This window comes from Castor canadensis, chromosome 1 (genome assembly GCF_047511655.1).
Source record: "Castor canadensis chromosome 1, mCasCan1.hap1v2, whole genome shotgun sequence".
Classification (NCBI taxonomy): Eukaryota; Metazoa; Chordata; class Mammalia; order Rodentia; family Castoridae; genus Castor; species Castor canadensis.
Genome location: NC_133386.1, coordinates 29,990,869 through 30,008,296, shown reverse-complemented (window position 1 = coordinate 30,008,296; position 17,428 = coordinate 29,990,869). Strand labels below are relative to the sequence as shown.

General features: G+C 35.9%; 1 long non-coding RNA gene across 7 annotated transcripts in view; it reads left to right on the top strand.

The window, feature by feature from the left end:
* Positions 1–3,286: 3,286 nt before the first annotated feature.
* Positions 3,287–17,428, top strand: part of LOC141423350 (uncharacterized) — a 90,182-nt gene continuing 76,040 nt past the window's right edge. For 4 of the 7 annotated variants that reach the window (XR_012448153.1, XR_012448148.1, XR_012448147.1 and 1 more), the window contains exons 1-2: positions 3,287–3,467; positions 4,502–4,563. This is a non-coding gene — a long non-coding RNA (uncharacterized lncRNA). Of the gene's footprint in view, positions 3,468–4,501; positions 4,564–11,761; positions 11,941–17,428 lie in introns of all 7 variants that reach the window. The other 3 variants (XR_012448151.1, XR_012448149.1, XR_012448155.1) reach the window with 2 other exon arrangements.

The following is a 17,428-nucleotide window of genomic DNA, read 5'->3' as shown; positions in this document are numbered from 1 at the left end:
TTGGTGACTCTCACAGTAATATCGAGGTGCAGGGCCCCTGAGCAGGAGACAGATGCCAAGTCAGTGCATGAGTCACCCTCCTTTATCTAGGGCATAGTCAGTTTCCAGGTGCAAAGTCAGACATTGCAAAATATCAAAAAGATTAGGGAAGATAACCTAAAAGATTAGGGAAGGTAAAAGCCATCACTGTAAGAGAATCAGATGAGAATAGGTTTATTCCTCTGGTAAAAATATTGGTCTCAGAAACTCAGGATTAGGCTGGAGGAATGGCTCAAGTGGTAGAGAGACTGCCTAGCAAACATGAAGCCCTGAGTTCAAACCCCAGTACTGCCACAAAAAAAAAAAAAAAAGAAAGAAACTCAGGATTAAAATGTTTTTAAGGAAAAAACTAACCTGATAATTATAATAAATCTCTCATAAGCAGGTGGTTTATAATTTGAGGATGTAAAACATTGCCCATTTAAAAAACTGGAATTCATTCTCCCCAAATAACCCTCCCTATCAAGACAGCAGGATCAGACAGTCATCTTGCAAGATCAGAGACCATAACTCAGAAAAACAATTAAAGATACATAATTCTGGTGGTAGAGGGGAACAATGCAAACAACAATTTATTTAATTTGAGTTTTACTAGATTATGGTTTTCACTTGTGCTCAATTAGAAAGATGACTTGAGTGCTACAATTTTAGGGCAGTCATCATATTTTGAAAAAAATGAAAAAGAATGGGTCTCCCCAAGAGACACAAAGTGATATCTACTATTCCTATTTTACTCATCTGCATCACCAGTCATCAGAAACTGGTTATCGTTCCTGATGTTGAGCCTAGACTTGCAAGATGTTTGAAACTTGAGGTTTATGGGCAAAATGAGCTTTAAATTTTAATTCTTTTTTCTCTTTTTGGTGGTTTTGGGGTTTGAACTCAAGGTCTCATGCTTGCTGCACAGGTGATCTACTACTTGAGTCACTCCCTCACACCTTTATGCTTTACCTATTTTTGAGGTAGGGTCTCACTTTATGCCTGGGGTGGCCTTGATCACAATCTTTCTATTTATACTTCCCATGTTGCTAGGATAGCAAGCTCATGCCACCACATACAGCCTTTGGTTGAGATGGGGGTCTCACTAACTTTTATGTCTGGTTTGACCTCCAACCACTATCTTCCCAATCTCTACCTCCTGCATTTTAATTATTTTAGTTTTTATTTCTTATTTTTCATTTGTTTAAGCTCCTGGTGGCCCATATTAAGCAGAAACTTAAGGGCCTTAATACATGGTTAGCCAAACATAAATGGGCTGACATAGTCTCAGTTTACCCACCATGCATTCCTTAATTCATTTATTTCCTCAGAAAAAATTTTAAAATCACCTTTTTAAAAACAAATACCCTGTGCTATGTACTAGGAATACAAAAATGAATGACCCGTTTTTGATTTTGAGGGCAAATGAGGGCAGTAGAAATGAAACCACTTACAAAACTCTCACACTTAAGTGCTACAGTAGAGGTAAGAACAGAATTATTTTCAGAGAACATGGTGGGGATATATTATAATCCCACCTCATCTCAACGTAATAATGGCATGGTTCTAGAATAATGTAGCTACTGCTCTGTGACCTTTAGGATACAAATAAAGAAAAAGGATATGTATGTGGAATAAAGCAAACTGACTTTCATAAGATGACTGTATCATTCAACCAGAACTCTAGCAATCTTTGGATTTTGAACCAACTTGAATTGGGGACATAATTTTTCTTCACAATATGTCAGTTGCCTATACAGTGGCATAGGCCACAGGCATTCTGAACAGGACAAAACAACAAACATAAAACATGGGGCAAGTGGAGCCCTAGCCCTTCAAACTTCTTCTAGATTTTCACTAGTGAAAGGCAACTGCTCTTTCAGCCTGTGACCTACTTTCCTTCAGATTTTAGCCCCATTTTGTTTTCCTCTATTTGGATTTTACAGAGTCCTGAACCATTTCCTTTAATGCTAGCTTAAGCAACTCATAGGGTACTCACTGTCTCTGGAACATCCTCTAAGATCACTCACCCCAAACATGATGTAGTGCCAAACTCAGATCTCAAAAAGTTTTGGCCACTCATCATTTGGGGGTGGGCTGGGGACAGGTTACCTGTGTCAGTGCCCTACCATCTCTGTCTAGGCGACCTCTTGGCTGATTTGTAATGACACGAGGCATACCTTTGGTGTTAAGACATTATCCAGTACATCTTCCCCTACATTTTGCAAGTCCTCATGGTGCTTTCCAGCTCCCTGCTTCCTATACTTAGTCATTCTTCCCAATGGTTTCTGAACAGTGCCCAATGTTCCCAACTTTTCCAACTTCCTTTTTTTCCAGTTTCTGCCCCACCCCCCACCCCAAGTGGATGTCTCATTCTCTCAGGAACTCAATTTCTGCCAAAAAAGTTCAGTTAATCTATAGGCCTCTGACTGAGCAAAGAGAAAATAAAGGTTTAAGCAATAGATTGGAATCTCTGCCGCGGAGAGCCTGAGGCCGCCCCTTTGTGTGGTGCAGCACACATGGAGATGAGGGGCCCTTTCCTTACTTGAAGTGACTTTTGGTGCCCCTGGGTTCAGAAGCTTCTGGAAATGATGCTGCATGAAAGTAGCAAGATGGATAATTCTCACATACATTAGAGACAACGTTGAGAACGTTCAGAAGTTTGGAGGAAGAATTTGAATGTATCTGAAATTCCCTAAGAGCAGAAAGAAACAGATTCTATGCTTACCTGTAGGTTGCTCTCTGTGAAAAATGGGATTCAGCAAATACTGTATAAAATACAGATAGAGAAGATTCAAGACCAAGTGAGAAAAATCTGCTCCATCATTCTTTCAACAATAATACATTACCTGACACGTAAGAAAAGTTCAATAAACATTTGTTCACTAAGAATCATGGCTTTCTGAAGCCAAAAGATAAAGGATCAAGCTTGAAGTGGGAAAAAAAAATGGCTCAAGACTAACGGAGAAAAAAACAATAACACAAACAATATCGACAAAGCCTGAGGAGTGTGATAAGAACAAAGATGTTCTTTACGTGGGTGCAAAAGAATAATTCACCACGTACTTCCCTGGAAGTAACCAGATTGTTGTTAAGATTTATTCAGCTACAGAAAAACAACTACACAAACTCTCTGATTCCTCTTTCCCTTCATTGATGCTTGGTGTTTTGAAGTCTTCCCACTGGCAGTACTTCAGAAGAACACAGGAGGGCGTTCCATTTTAACTGTTCAGAATTTCTCTACAATCAAGCCCTCCATTCAACAGAGAACAATTCTACAAAATAACATGGGAAATAATATCCCTGGAAGAGAAGCAGTGGCTGTATTTTGCCAAACTTCAGTATGAATGTTTTATTTTACACAGAATCTATGCAAACTGGATAATGACTGAGGGCATTCCAAGTCTAAACAAAGGTGCTAGTGCAGATCACAGCAAGCATCCCTGAGCGTAAGTATTGAAGCTTCGGAATTGCAGTTTGTTTTGCATTGTGAGGGCTTCCCTGCTGAGAGCAGACCTCTTTTCTGCAATGACCTACTTGATGTGATGTTGTTTCAAAGATCTGGGACAAACAGTGATTCTCAAGAAAAGAAATGCAGAAAAACAAGTATTTTATATGTGTGTATTTGCATGTATGTGTACATTTGTACAAATTAAGATCCTTTCAAAAAACTGTGATCAAATTAAAAAACTTCTAAATGGCAAGAAACAATTAACAGAGTGAAAAGGCAGCTTAGACAATGGGATATAGTCTTTTCCAGATATTCATCTGACAGGGGATGAATATCCAGAATGTATAAACATTGTGTTAATTTATATATAAGTATTATTTCCCAATATTTATTGCTGCATTTTTTTCACAACAGCCAAGTTATGGAATCAGTCTAGATACCCATTAACAGATGAATGGGTAAAGAAAATGTGGTATATGCCAGGTACAGTGGATCGTGCCTATTATCTCAGCTGTTTGAGAGACAAATAGAAGAGGATCACAGTTCAAGGCCAGCCTACACAAAATGCTAGTGATTCCTTATCTTAAAGAGCAAACCAGGTGTGGTTATACAGACCTGAAATCCCAGCTATGTGGGAGGCATAAGTTGGAAGATCACAGTGTGAGGCCAGTCCCAGGGATAAAATAAAAGGCCTTATCCAAAAATAAATGAAAACTTAGCTCCCCGTCGTTGTCCCTGCAAGGAAATCATACCTGGGTCATGGCACGTGTCACCCCAGGAACCAGCTTCCATTGATGTGGCAATTTCAGGTGTTCCTCTGGCCAGGCCTGACCACATTGTCTTAACTCTACTGCACTGCATGTAAATAGGCCTCACATACAGCAAAACTGTCAAAAGGAGCAAAAATCAACACTTGAAACAAAGACATCTAATTTGTTAATGAAAGCAAAACTTTTTCCTAGTTTCTCAACCATGGTAAAGAAAATGTATAAAGTGATTACTAGAGTATTACTCTTTTATTTTCAAATCTAGTACTCTTGAAATCTACACACAGAAAAATATGGGTCCTGATGTCCATAAAACCTCTCTGAAAGGTAAGCTAAGATCAAAACTTTCTATTTTGTTTCTCTGTGAAGCTACATTTAATAATTAATTCAAAAATTATTCTGTGACTTACAAAAAGCAATTGACTCGAAATATACAAGTGACTGAAGAAATTCTATCCTATAGACTTTCAAGCTTCAAAACATTTAAACTAATTTTAAAACATTGTTGTGTTTAGAAAATATTAATTTCATGTCAGTTATTATGAACATAACCAAAATCACTGGAAATTCAACTCAATTAAATCTATGAACACCAGGAATATGAGGAGAGCATATTCATAATGTCAACAGATGGTAAGCTATAAATATTATGCCTAGAGTTTCACGCCAATATATTACACCTTGTAAGTTCAACTAATTGAAACCACTGCTTCAAAAAAGAATTACATTTGAGGTGTCATGGCCAAAACCTTATTTGACTTTATCAGAAGTTTAGAGATTTGATACTTTCCTAATTTTTATTCTAGTGTATATGTACATATATATATATGTGTGTACATATATATTTCCTTTTTTGTTGTTGGTACTGGGATTTGAACTCAGGGCCTTGTGCTTGCCAGGCTGGTTCTCTACTACTTAAGCCACACTCTCAGTCCTATATTTCTTGGTTATCATCCAACCTCCTGGAACCTCATTTTTTCTCATCTGAATCGACAATTAGAAAAAGAGCAAATATTATTAGAGAAGAATAGTATTTTGCATTAACAAAAGTGCAAATTATAACTATTTATATGTTTGAAAAAGAAAATATTTTAAAATCAATGGAACATCCAATTTTAATGAGGATATTATGAGCTAGTATATTTACACATTTTCAGTTTTAATAAATATTAAAGCAGTCATTTTGAAAAGAAATTTTTCAGGGTAGCTCAAAAACAAGATTGTATCCATTCTAAGAATCAAAACACTGCTGAGCACTTCCAATACAGTGATTTAGATGATGGAAATACAAAAGCCACCCTGTCCTCATGTCACTTACTGCCTAGTATTTTAAATCAAAAGGAAGCAGTTTTATAAACATGCTACTTTCTTTTTAAAATATTATTTCAGAATTAGCATGGAGAACACTTCACTGTGATAATTCCATATGTGCGTAGAGTGTACTTTGAACACGGTCACCCTTCCATTGCATTTCCATTCTGCCCCCTTCTCCCCCACTTTTCAAACAGCATGGTAGGTTCATTGTGCTACTCACATGTATGCATGTGGTGTACTTCCATCGCCTATTGTCTGATCCTCTCTGAACATCATCTAAATGCCCAACCATTGACAAGGCAAGAATGATATTTTAGCTTGTCATTATTTAATAAAACTATGAAACAAACCATCAAAATGAGAATTATGAATAAAGCCATTAGAAAAAAATCTGACATAATACTTGCTGAATAAAAAGGAGCTGATAATGTAACATGTTTATTGTTTGTTTTATAGTGTTTTGTTATTTATATTCACAAAATTCCAGATGTGCTTAGAAAAATTATTGTCGACTTGAGAATGAGAATCTGGATGAGTAATTTATTTGAAAATCATACATGGAACTAATGAGATAACAGTCATTAAGCTTGTCAAACTTTGAGTTGCTTATAATTAATTCACTCTTTAATAAATGTGTATAAAACATTTTATTTATTTTTTTTTTATTATTCATATGTGCATACAAGGCTTGGGTCATTTCTCCCCCCTGCCCCCACCCCCTCCCTTACCACCCACTCCGCCCCCTCCCTCTCCCTCCCACCCCCTCAATACCCAGCAGAAACTATTTTGCCCTTATTTCTAATTTTGTTGTAGAGAGAGTATAAGCAATAATAGGAAGGAACAAGGGGTTTTGCTGGTTGAGATAAGGATAGCTATACAGGGCATTGACTCACATTGATTTCCTGTGCGTGGGTGTTACCTTCTATGTTAATTCTTTTTGATCTAACATTTTCTGTAGTTCCTGTTCCCCTTTTCCTATTGGCCTCAGTTGCTTTTAAGGTGTCTGCTTTAGTTTCTCTGCATTAAGGGCAACAAATGCTAGCTAATTTTTTAGGTGTCTTACCTATCCTCACCCCTCCCTTGTGTGCTCTTGCTTTTATCATGTGCTCAAAGTCCAATCCCATTGTAGTGTTTGCCCTTGATCTAATGTCCACATATGAGGGAGAACATACGATTTTTGGTCTTTTGGGCCAGGCTAACCTCACTCAGAATGATGTTCTCCAATTCCATCCATTTAATAGCAAATGATAACATTTCGTTCTTCTTCATGGCTGCATAAAATTCCATTGTATATAAATACCACATTTTCTTGATCCATTCGTCAGTGGTGGGGCATCTTGGCTGTTTCCATAACTTGACTATTGTGAATAGTGCTGCAATAAACATGGGTGTGCAGGTGCCTCTGGAGTAACCTGTGTCACAGTCTTTTGGGTATATCCCCAGGAGTGGGATTGCTGGATCAAATGGTAGATCAATGCCCAGCTTTTTAAGTAGCCTCCAAATTTTTTTCCAGAGTGGTTGTACTAGTTTACATTCCCACCAACAGTGTAAGAGGGTTCCTTTTAACCCGCATCCTCGCCAACACCTGTTGTTGGTGGTGTTGCTAATAATGGCTATTCTAACAGGGGTGAGGTGGAATCTTAGCGTGGTTTTAATTTGCATTTCCTTTATTGCTAGGGATGGTGAACATTTTTTCATGTGTTTTTTGGCCATTTGAATTTCTTCTTTTGAGAAAGTTCTGTTTAGTTCACTTGCCCATTTCTTTATTGGTTCATTAGTTTTGGGAGAATTTAGTTTTTTAAATTCCCTATATATTCTGGTTATCAGTCCTTTGTCTGATGTATAGCTTGCAAATATTTTCTCCCACTTTGTGGGTGTTCTCTTCAGTTTAGAGACCATTTCTTTTGATGAACAGAAGCTTTTTAGTTTTATGAGGTCCCATTTATCTATGCTATCTCTTAGTTGCTGTGCTGCTGGGGTTTCGTTGAGAAAGTTCTTACCTATACCTACTAACTCCAGAGTATTTCCTACTCTTTCCTGTATCAACTTTAGAGTTTGTGGTCTGATATTAAGATCCTCGATCCATTTTGAGTTAATCTTGGAATAGGGTGATATACATGGATCTAGTTTCAATTTTTTGCAGACTGCTAACCAGTTTTCCCAGCAGTTTTTGTTGAAGAGGCTGCTATTTCTCCATCATATATTTTTAGCTCCTTTGTCAAAGACAAGTTGCTTATAGTTGTGTGGCTTCATATCTGGGTCCTCTATTCTATTCCACTGGTCTTCATGTCTGTTTTTGTGCCAGTACCATGCTGTTTTTATTGTTATTGCTTTGTAATATAGTTTGAAGTCAGGTATTGTGATACCTCCTGCATTGTTCTTTTGACTGAGTATTGCCTTGGCTATTCGTGGCCTCTTGTGTTTCCATATAAATTTAACAGTAGATTTTTCAGTCTCTTTAATGAATGTCATTGGAATTTTGATGGGAACTGCATTAAACATGTAGATTACTTTTGGGAGTATTGACATTTTTACTATGTTGTTTCTACCAATCCATGAGCATGGGAGATCTCTCCACTTTCTATAGTCTTCCTCAATCTCTTTCTTCAGAAGTTATAGTTTTCCTTGTAGAGGTCTTTCACATCTTTTGTTAGGTTTACACCTAGGTATTTGATTTTTTTTTGAGGCTATTGTAAATGGAATTCTTTTCACACATTCTTTTTCAGTTTGCTCATTGTTAGTGTATAGAAATGCTGATGATTTTTCTATGTTGATTTTATATCCTGCTACCTTGCTATAGCTATTGATGGTGTCTAGGAGCTTCTGAGTAGAGTTTTTTGGGTCTTTAAGGTATAGGATCATGTCGTCTACAAATAAGGATATTTTGACAGTTTCTTTACCTATTTGTATTCCTTTTATTCCTTCTTCTTGCCTAATTGCTCTGGCTAGGAATTCCAGTACTATGTTGAATAGGAGTGGAGATAGTGGGCATCCTTGTCTGGTTCCTGATTTTAGGGGGAATGGTTTCAGTTTTCCTCCGTTAAGTATAATGCTGGCTGTAGGTTTGTCATATATAGCTTTTATAATGTTGAGGTACTTTCCTTCTATTCCTAGTTTTCTTAGAGCTTTTATCATGAAATGATGTTGGATCTTATCAAAGGCTTTTTCTGCATCTATTGAGAAAAGTATATGTATATGCCTGCAATCCCAAATACTCAGGAGGGAGAGATTGTGAGGATCACAGCTTGAGACTAGCCTAGGCAAAAGTTAACAAGATCCCCATTTCAAAAAATAAGCCATGCATAATGGCACATGGCTATAGTCCCAGCTACCTGGGAGGCATCGGTAAGAGGATTGTGGTATGAGGCCAGCTTCAGGTAAAAAAGATAAGACCCTATCAAAAAACTAACTAAAGCAAGAAAGGGCTAGAAGCATGGCTCAAGTGACAGAATTCCTGTCTAGCAAGTGCAAGTCTCTGAGCACAAACCTTGTACCACATACACACAAAGGTATATACTGAAAAGTTTGCAAAGGAATATCAGAATGAAAGAATGAGGTGAAGTCAATATTTTAGGTAGTGTTCACTGTTTTTGTCATAATGGAAACATGAATAAATGAGAAAATGACATCTTTTTCATAATAAAGACCATAAAATGTGAGGTTTCTCTCACACAATTCTAAAATCTCATACCATGGACTCAAAATACACAAGTAGTTGGAGAGATTCTAACCTGTATATAAAGACCTGTCAAGTCGCTAATCATTTTAAGGAATTTAAAAACATTTAAAATAATAATTTCCCAAATTTAGTTTCATGAATGTTCTGTATAATTTTTTAAATTGAATTTTGATTCTTTTGGGAAATTAGTCTGAGATCTTTCTATGCTACTTTCATGCATCTAAGTGTTCTTATATTTGAGTTTTCTATTATAACCCTACTTGACATTATTAATATTCTTAGGTCAAAAGAGTTTAGAAATGCCAAGCTAATAGATATAAAAGTGTTTTCAGACCTGTAAAATGCTTTGTAAATAGAAGACTTTATTAGTGTAATGAATGGTTCCTTGAAACATCTTGTTTTTCTTTGCTTATGCTAAGAACATTGCTTCAGTAAGATTTTTAACTTGAAAAAAATCTTTCTTCTGTTCCTCTCCCTATGAGTAAGAAAGATTGACTTCCCAGAGGAATGTGAAGACACAGTTGGTTTATTGTGTTTAAAACAGACTTAGTGAAGAACTGATAAAACAAGCCCTTACGTCATGAGAACAGTAAGCAGCGGGAAACTATGTCCCAGAAAGATTCTCATACACTACCAGGGCTTCGTTGCCTGGACCCAGACTCAGAGAAAAAGTTGTTTCCTGCAATTCTCCAACAAGGCCAGAACATGGAAATTAGAAGGAAAATGAAAGCAAAGTGGAGGTTGGAGTGGTTTGGGACAGCCCCAATTTTCAGCATTTGTAAAGAGGAGAAAGGAATGTCAGTTCAAGGGATGATAAAGTTTTATTTTTTGTCTTTTCTATGTTGTGTCTGTTTACATTGCTACTTTGTTTTCTACTATGAGAATAGCAATAAAAGAGGATGAATGAAGGAGATGAAAGTGAGGGAATATGGTTGATGAGCTTTACATACATACATGAACTAGAACAAGGAAACCTCTTGTGATTGCTTTAAGTGGGGTGGGGAGAGATAGTGGGGACAATGTAACCAATGTACCATGTAAGACTATTAAGAATTGGCACAATGAATTCCTTCATACAACGAATATATGTTAATAAAAATAACAACAACAAAGCAGTTTGGCTTAATTTTTAAAATGGCAATAAAACACAGTCCAGGTTACTAAAAAAGAGGAGAGGTATGACACTGTGTCTTATGTGCCACTGAAATGGTGGCAGGAGGAGCTCCCAGACAGTCTGGCCTGGAGACATGAGCAGAATGAGGCTGGGACCTGGAGAAGAAAAGGGGGACTTCAGGGGCAACTCAAGCCCCTTTCCATTCACAGTTTTCATCTTGTCCTTGTCTTGTGGAGAATTTTTTAGTCTCTTGAATCTGGACCTTCATCCAGAAGTCTTTGCCTGAGGAAGGGTGGGAAAGAAGCTGGATTCCTGATATAGGAAGTCAGTTACACTTCAGGGAAGATATGAAATAAGATCAGTTTTGGAGACTTTATCCTGATTTTGGGGAGTGATAAAATGAAGCTTTCAAATACATAATCTTTTCTAAATATAAGTTTTTTGCCTTTCCTAAATATGTTTGTTTAGCTCATTACTTAGAGAAAGATGATCATTCCATACATTAAATTGTTTCTAGTTCCTTCCAGTACACATTTCTCCCATTACCTTGACCTATGGACTGCACATCCAACTGCTATGATGTAGCATGGAGTCATGCTCTGTGAAACACAAGCCCAGAAGTAACATTCTAGTTCTCCTTGTTAAAAGACCATTTAATGCTACAAATAACAAGGAAGTGTTGCCTTCTAAATAATTGCTAAGGCTTCTTTGTTGAATTCCAGCTTCTGTGCCTAAGCTAGGTGCAGGTGCATCTGGGTAGTTGGGAGTCTGAGATGGAGAAGATTTATGGGAAGGAACTTATTCTAAGGAAAGAATAAAGAAAGTTAATTAGGACAATGGGCTCTGAGGTATTCTTTATATAAATGTCTAAATAGTCTTTACTATGGGCCAATTCATGTGGGTTAGTATCAGAATGAAAAAATAAAAGATCTATTTTGCATTTTATTTAAGTTAAAACATTTATGAGACACGGGCATCTCTAAGAAGCTGTTTTGTAGTGTAGTCTGTGTGCTACAGATCTAGTAAAGGGGTTTGTTGGAGCCTAGTGAAGCATATATGGACCATATATGGACAACCCCTAAGAATGGATCTAGATCAATCAACAACTGGGGACAGAGGAAGAGAAAGTATCAGATTAATGCATGGGTGGTAGGCATCACTGGGCAGCTAGATCTGAAACAAGAATATGGAGATAGCTATAGAAAAAGAATAGAAATGTTACAATAGAGGAAGAACATTAAAAGGCAAGCATAAGAGGACTCTAGAAAGATGGCCAGAAATCTGTTTCTATACCTAAACAGCATTGGTGTTGGCAGAATCTAATGTAATTCTTTTGGATCCTGGGTTCTGTTAGAGCCTGCAACTTTCAGGAGAAGGCTTGGACATTGTGGTTAAATTTAGTTAATTTCATCTCTTAGTACAACAGCATTACCTATGTCCCAGCTCAGCCCTGTGGCAGACAGCTGTGCACATATTTCTGGAGCAGCTTGAATACAGCTTATGGGAGCCAGAGTGGAGAAAAATGACCAAGTCTTCTAAGACTGGAGAACAGTACTCTGCTGCTGATTGTTGCTTCTGATCACCGAGGCACAAAAGGGTACGTGACCATTGTTATTGTACCTCCTCCCATTGTTGCAAGCCATCCCTCTCCTGCTGAAGTGACTTCTAGGAAGCTTTAAGTGTCCTTTTTCCTCATCCCATCATTCTTCTGTTTCTTCTTTGGGATCTAGACATTAAAAACTAGAACAATCAAAACTAGTTTCATATACAGAGAAAATTAGAAAATGACATTATATGTCCAGGGAAAAGCTCAGAAATGGTCTGGAGAGACCTTGGCATTACATGTAAGACTGATCTTTAGCTCCAGGATAGCCCACAACAATTAAAAAACAAACAAAAATGATAAAATCCAGTAGGCCCCAAGGAATGGGAGACTCTCATTTCAGAGTTACCACACCTTTAGATACAAATATTCAGGTTTTGATACTAAGTCATAAGACATATAGAGAATTAGAAAAGTAGTGGTCATTCAAAGGGAATAAAAATAAGGGGAACTGTTCTTGTAAAACACCTTATAGCAACCTAGATACAGTGGCTCATGCATATAATCCCAGCTACTTGGAAGGTAGAGAGCAGGAGGATCATGGTTCCAGGACAGCCCAGGAAAAAGTTCATGAGACCTCATATTAATCAATAAAAGCTGGATGTGATGGCATACACCTGCCATCTGAGCTACACAGGAAGCCTAAAAAGAAGCCTGGGCAGAAAAGTGAGGCCCTATCCCAAAAATGACTATAGCAAAGTGGGCTGGGGCATGGCTCAAGTGGTAAAGCACCTACCTAGCAAGCAGATTCAAACCCCCAAATTAGCTCAAAAAAAAAAAAGACATATGGCAGTTCTTCTAGACAATGGCTTTAAAACAATTGTTTTAAACATTTCGTAAACATTTAGAGATGTTCAGAGAACAAAAGGAAGGTGTAAAGAAAGCCCAGAAAAATGATATATGACAAACATGGAAATAATAAAGAAAAAAGACAATAAAACTAAAGAGACAAAAGAAAGTCTGGAGCTGAAAAGCACAGAGACTGAAGTGAAAAACTCACTAGAAGAATTCAAAGGCAGATCTGAATGACAGATGAAAGATCAGAGAAACTGAAGATAGCATAAAGTAGATTTTTGAATATGAGGAACAGAAAGAAGAGAAAGTGAAGACAAGTAAATGAGGTCTGAGGGACTAGTGGGATGTCAAGTGAATTAATATGTATTAATGAGAGTCCCAGAGAAGAAAAGAGAGAAAAGAGTGGAGAGAATATTTGTAGAATACTGAATAGCTGAGAAGTCTCCAAATTTGAATATCCATGTAAAGACATGATGACAAACATGAATATAAGTATCAAGGAAGTTCAACATACCCTAAGCAAGATAAACTGAAAGAGGCCACTGAGGCCCCTGATAATCAAACTTTCAAGACAAAGAAAGAATCTCAAAAACAGTAAAAGAGAAATAACTTTTCACATGCATGAGACCCTCATTTTCACACAGTTCTCATCAGAAACTTTGGAGACTAGAAGACGGTAGACTTATATAATGAAAGTGCCAAAGAAAAACAGATCTGGCAACAAAGAATCTTATATCCAGCAAAAATGTTCCTTAAAAATAGGAGAGAAATTAAGACACTCTGGAGTTAAAATTAGAGGTCATAACTTCAGGATGTTAACTATAATCCCCAAGGTACCACAAAGAAAATAGCTGTAAAATATATACAAAAGGAAATTAGAAAGAGAATTAAAATACTTTACTACAAAAAAAAAAAAAAACCCAGCTAAATATAAAATAAGAAAGTAGTGTAGGAAATAAGGAAAAAAAATCTATAAGGTAATAGAAAATAAGCACCAAATCACAAAAGAAAATGTCTCCCTATTGGTAATTACTTTAAATATAAATGAGTTAAACTTGTCAATCAAAAGACAAAAATTGTCAGAGTAGGTAAAACTACATTATATCATTCTATGATGTCTATAAGAAATTCACTCTAGACTTAGAGACACAATGAAAGGAAAAAGATGGGAAAAGATATTCCATCCATCCAAATAGTAAGCATAAAAGGACAAGTCTATACTAATATCAGACAAAATACTTTAAATTAAAAATGTTTATGAGAGAGAAAGATTATTATGCACATATATATGTGTATTTATATATATATTAACTAAAGGTTCAATGCAGCAAGAAGATATAAAAATTATAAACATGTACACACCAAATAATGAACCACAAAATACAGGAAGCATAAACTCACAGAACTGAGAGGAGAAATAGACAGTTGTACAGTAACAACTGGAGACTTCAAAGCCCCACTATCAATAAGGGATAGAATACCGGACATAAGATGAGTACGAACATAGAGGACTTAAACAATACAATAAACTAACTGACTCTAACAGACAGATATAGAATACTTTATTATAAACAACTGTATCCACATGTTTCTCAAGTTCACAGGGAACATATTTAGAATAAAAAATACATCAAGCCACAATTAAGTCTCAAGATAATTAAAAAGGCAGATCTCATGTAAAATAGCTCCTCTGAGCATTAGGATAAAGTTAGAAATAAATAACTGAAATAAAACCGAAAGTTCATAAATTTTGGGAAATTAAAGGACAAACTCTTAAACAACTAAAGGATCAAAGAAGAAATCAAAGGAAGTCCAGAAAAGAGAAACAAACAAAACAAACATACTGTCACTTATGGGACACAGTGAAAGCACTGCTAATGGAGACATTTATAGCTATAACAACTAATATTAGGGGGTAAGGAATATTTCAGAATAGCAACCTAAATTTACAACTTAAGAAGCTAGAAAAAACAAATCAAACACAAAACTTACAGAAGGAAGGAATTAATAAAGAGAAGAGATAAATTAAGTAAAATAGAAAAACAATAAAACCAGAATTTGGCTCTTTGAAGAGATCATCAAAATTGTCAAACTGTTTAGTTAGGTAAATTAAGAAGGAAAGAGAATCTCAAATTACTTAGATAAGAAATGAAAATTCAGACATTACTAGCAATTCTACAGAAATAAAAAAGATTTATTCTATGAATAATGAATTTATTATATGAATCCTATGAATATCTGCATGCCTTCAAATCAGATAACCTAGATAAAATGGACAGATTCATAGAAATATAAAATCTACCTAGACTAAATTCTGAAATACACTTATAATTACAAAGAAAATTGAATCAGTTATCAAAAATCTCTTCACAAAGGAAATCCCTAAACCTCATGAGTTCACTGGCAAATTCTACCAAACATTTTTAAAAATTTAAAATCATTTTCAAACATTTCCAAAAAATTGAAGAGAACACTGTAACTCATTCTATGAGTAAGCATTACCCCAATTCAGATAAAATCATTATAAGAAAAGAAACCTACAGATGAATATATCTATTAACATGGATGCAAGATTCTTCAACAAAAACTAGTAAACTGTATTCAGTAGCCATTAGGATGGTTGCCATCAAAAAAGGTCCTGTTAGTGGGTGTGTACTAGTGGGAGGAAAGAGGGTGAATGGAGAGGGTAAAGAAGAATGAACATAGCTGATGTACTTTATATGCTTGTATGAAAAATAAAACAATGCAAACTATTGAAATCATTTTAAGTAGGGGGAGAGTGATGAGGAAGAGGGATGGTAGAAGTGAACCTATCCAAAGTACATTGTAGACATATATGGAAATCTCACAATGAAATCCTCTTCTCCAACTAATATATAATAATAAATGTTAAATTAAAAAATAATGAGATTGTGGAGAAATTGGAATCCTGTGCACTGTTAGAAGGCATTTAAAATAGTACAGCTGTGTGGAAAACAACATGGTAATTTTCCAAAAAATTTAAAATAGAATCACCAACTCCACAATTCCATGTCTGAGTATATACCAAGAATTGAAAGCAGAATCTTAAAATTTGAACACTCTAGTTTATAACAGCATTGTTAATAATAGTTAAAACTTTAAAGCAATCTAAGTATTCATCCACAAACGAATGGATAAGCAAAAAGTTGTATACACACAATGGAATATTATTCAGTCTGAAAGAGAAAGAAATTCTGGTAATTAATAAATGGCTGAACACTGAGGACATTAATCTATGTGAAATAAGATAGTCACAAAAACACAGTTACTGTAGGTCTCCGTGTAACTGGGGTCCTTAGAGTAGTCAAAATCATAAGGACAAAAAGAAGAATGGTGGTTTCCAAGGGCTGGAGAGAGGAGTTGGGGGGAATTGTTGCTTACTGGGTATAGAGCTTCAGTTTTACAAGATGAAAAGAATTATAGAGGTGGATGGTGGTGATGATTCTACATTATGAATATAGTTAATACCTCTGAAGTTCACACTTAAAATTAAGATGATTTATGTTATATGGAGGGAAGAAGACATTCAGTGACCTCTCATAGGGAGGCCAGGTTTATTCCAGATGACTTTCAAATGGATCAGACATCTTGGAGATTTCTGTTTGGTGAGAGTCTGGACATTTAAAAAAATATATCTAGACCTAAATTTCATGAGTCAGTGAATAGAGGTTCCATTTGTATTTCCAGCAGTGTTTATTCTACTGCCTTGCTCAGAATGATAAGCCAGTAGCTACTTATTCATTAATTATATATTTTCTTGCTTTCCAAATGAGGAGAGTGCAATTCTGGCATGAGAGAGAAACTTCAAGTCTGTGCTATAAACCATCAACCCTCTGGTGTGGGAAAGAGAATAGTAACTAAACTAAAGGAGCTATTTGGAAATAATATTTAAATTATTTCGGTGAAGGATCAGATGGGTCAATGCCAAATGGATTGGAGTTCTGGTCATCACGAACAGAATTATGGGCTAAGTTCCAGCATGACAAGAAATGAGGTTGTTTTGAAAGAAAAAGCCATGATAATCTAAACAAGTTGGTAGCTAAAATACAAGCAAACTATGCTGTTTTTGTTACACAAGAGACTTTGCTGAGAAGTTTTGTTTTTTAAAACTCCTCTTCACATAATAAACATCAATGTTTACTGTGGATGGTATGGATAACAGTGACTGCTCACTGGTAGACAAGTTGTATAGTTGAATACAAGATGCCTTGGTAAAATTCAAATGCCCCATCTGGCATTTTTCATAGACACTTACATTTTTAGTTATGAAATATTTAAGTTTTATGAACATCAAAACTGTAAGATTTCCTGTGGGTAGGTGAGTCTAATTACATGGTAGATATTATGAATCTCTGGATGGGTGATTTATTTTCTCTTTGAAATTCCCAAAATTCTTAATCACAGTGTGAGCCCCCTGTGCTTGCCTGTAAGACTTTCTCAGTAGTGGAATTAAGTCTTCAGAACACACCAAAAAAAAAAAAAAAAAGCTGCAGAATGAGTATGCCAAAAATTGAAAATTGAATGGAAAAACAGTGATAAGAAAAATACTAAGCATTCCACTTTAAAAGCAAAACAATGATTGTATTTAACTGAATTCAGCTTTCAAGTCATTATCTCTTCCTCAAACTATTGCAATAGATTTTTTACTGGTTTTTCTGCTTCCGGT